Source organism: Ursus maritimus, unplaced genomic scaffold (genome assembly GCF_017311325.1).
Source record: "Ursus maritimus isolate PB19 unplaced genomic scaffold, ASM1731132v1 scaffold_8, whole genome shotgun sequence".
Lineage (NCBI taxonomy): Eukaryota > Metazoa > Chordata > Mammalia > Carnivora > Ursidae > Ursus > Ursus maritimus.
Window position 1 is genome coordinate 45,919,496 of NW_024426996.1, and position 3,249 is coordinate 45,922,744.

A 3,249-nucleotide genomic window follows, 5' to 3' on the forward strand; every position below is an offset into this window, starting at 1 on the left:
CCAACACTATCATTCAGCAGGCATGGTTCCCACTGCTGCCCAGGAATTCTATCTAATTCTCCCTCCCTCGCTGGTGAAGCAAGGACCAGAGAGCTATGGAGGCCCAAACCACAGCAATGAGAGACCCACCTCCCAGCATCCCCACCCTAGGAGGCTGCTGGCAGAATGAAGAATAGTGTCTGGGGACTGGGCAGGCCTTATAATCCAGACCTAGAGAGGACAGCAGAGGCTGTGGAGTGGGCTGGGGGCAGGAAGAACAGAACAGACGATGGCCAGTAAACCCAAAGCCAGTGAGGTCCTGAATTTGATAGGCCAGTGCTACCCTCTTAGCCAGAAAGAAGAGGCTGTTTTTCATGAGCAGATCCTCATCACTGATGTGAAACTCAGACAGGTGACCCTGAAAAACCCCATTCTACCATGGGGAAGTCACATGACACTTTTAGCTTTGATACTGTGTATGACACCACTTCCAAGCAGACAGACTTATATGTTGGAACCATGAGGCCCCTGGTAGACGCGACACTTCAGGGTTTTAGTGGCATGGTGTTTGCCTATTGTCAGATGAGCACTGGCAAGAATGACACCAAGCAGGGGACCTGGGTGGAGCCTGAACTATGTAGGGTCATCCCCAATGCTTCTGAGCACATTTTTACCCATACATTATACTCCTAGGACCAATATGCCTGGCCCATGACTCCTACATACAAATCTACCAGAAGTTTCAAGACCTGTACTCCCAGGAGCCCAACAAGAAGCCAGAGGTGAAGGAGAACCCTGATAGGCATCTAAATCAAGGACCTCTTCTTTATCACCAAGAACATCAAGGAGATCTAGCGTGCCATAAATGCAGGGAACCAGACCCAGGTGGTGGGCAGCACACATATGTATGAGGTCAGTTCCCACCCCATGCCACCTTCATCATCACCATGGAGTGTGCATGGCTTTGATAGTCAGGACCACATCCATTTGGGTAATATCAAACTGGTAGACCTGCCTGGCAGTGAGATGCAGAACAAAGCAGGCCCCAATATAGCTGAAGGGACAGCCATGCAGTCCACAAGTAGTGGTGCTAGTAGAGGTAGTGGTAGTGGTGGAGAGAAGCCTAAAGAAGTACCCAAAATCAACCTCTCACTGTCTGCCTTGACAACATAACGACTGGTGAGCACCAGGAGTACCCACATACCCTACCAGGACTCCAAGCTCACTTGGCTTCTCCAGACTCTTTAAAAAGGAACACCCAGACCATAATGGTGACCACATTGGGTGTGGACTTACAGCTACTGTGAGAGCCTCTCTATACTGCACTTTACCATTCAAGCCAAGAATATCAAGAAAAAGCCCCGAGTAAATGAGTACCCCAAGGACACACTGCTGCAGGAATTCCAGGAGGAGACTGCTCACCTGACTACCCAGCTGGAGAAAAAAGGGATGCTGGCAAAGTGACTCTGAAAGAACAGCAGCAAAATGGAAAGCTGTGTCAGCCCAGCAGAGGACCATGAGTGGCCAGTGACTGAAACCTGGATGACCAAAGAGGAGAATGACAACAATCACCACCACCCACCCCAGCCTATCCTGGAGTCAGCCTTGGATAAGAACTTGGAAAATTACCTGCAGGAGCAGAAGGAGTGGCTGGAGGAGGAGAAGGTGGCCATCCAGGATGTCTGCATCTGGGTGAATGAGGAGAAGCAAAAGCTTCTGGCAGAGGAGAAGATGCTGGAAGATCTGCAGCAGCAACAGCAGGCTACAGAGCTACTCAGAGCCAAGTACAAGGCCATGTAGAGCAAGCTGCCCATCGAGGAGAGGAACACCATGGATCACACCAAAAAGCAGAAAACTGCTGTTGGAACTGAAGACTCAGGAGATTGTTGAGCAGAAATGCCATGAGCAGGAAATGTAGCAGGAGATGATGATCTGAGATGAGACCAAGGAGCTCTAGGACACCTCCATGTTCCATCCCTGCAGCAGATGGTGGAAATCATAACCAAGAAACAAGAAGCTCTACGCCAAGCTGCAGGTGAAGGCAGAGATCCAGGACCAGCATGATGAGTACATCTGCACGTGGCAGGATCTGGAGGAGGCACAGAATGAACACATCCAGGAACTGAAGCTCAAGTACATTACAGAACTTCATCTCCCCTAAGAAGAGAATGATTATGAACTGGCTTTGCCAGGCTGTGAGGAGCAGTGAAAGTTTTACCACTTGTGCCAGCTGGAGTCAATAACACCCAAATGAAAAACCAGCCAGCATCTGCAGTGGCAATATAAGAGGTCTATCAGCCAATATGGTCAGCAACAGGGTCCCACCCCACACACAGGACTAAAAACATGCTTTTGGAGTTGGATGTGTCTCCAACCAGCTGTGTTTGACATGGAATTCTCCCATGACAAAGAACAAGAGTACACACGGAGAAGTTCATGCATTTGTACAGCTTTCTGGAAAAAACCTTCCATATCTAAAATCTGGAAGTCCAGATGCTGGTGCCAGAGTCCTCAGCACCACCACCAGCAGCCTCAAAGTCCTCACCAACCACCACTCTCCACCACACATGCCTTGCTGGCCACCACTACTTTGTGCCCCACCATAGTGCTAGACCATGAGTGGCAACCTTCAGTCAGGCTGCCCATCCCACAGGTTCCTGGGATGGGGTAGCCAATCCTGGATTATCTCATCACCCCTCCCGTGTGTGTGTGTGTGTGTGTGTGTGTGTACACGCGTATCTCTGAGAAGGTGAGAATCTGATCTAGAGACTATGCCTCTGGCTGCTCTTTTTAGTACTCTTTATTTAATTACTGTTATTTATTCATGGGGATCAGTCGGCATGATAGAGATACTCTCATCTGAGCTGTCTGGCCCTCATAAGGTCACTGCCTAGCCTCCTTTTCTCTTGACTTTAACCTCCGTCCCCAAGTCAGACCTCAAGCTCCTCCCTGTCAACCACTCCCAGAAGGGAAGGTGGACAGTGCCTGGAAAAAAAATACTTTTTTCTGTCTCACTACATCATCTCCATCTCTTTCTATGCTGATAGTGAGCAACTCCTAAGAACTTTCTGGGACTACAAAAATGGTAAGTATCCACTGAGGATATGAGACATCCTAACAGTATTGGTCCTATGTTCCCAGTGAAGAGATCCACCTCTCCACTTTCTGGGCCTCAGACAACCTATTTCAGTGTCTTGGCTCCTTTTCAAGGACTTAAATGACCACACCCACACAACCCATGCTCTTCAGCTTTGGCAAAAATTCATGGCT

The 3,249-nt window shown here is 49.1% G+C and overlaps 1 pseudogene; it reads left to right on the forward strand.

Moving 5' to 3' along the window:
- The first annotated feature begins 268 nt into the window (after positions 1-268).
- Positions 269-2,650, forward strand: LOC103672791 (annotated as a pseudogene).
- The last annotated feature ends 599 nt before the right edge of the window (positions 2,651-3,249 follow it).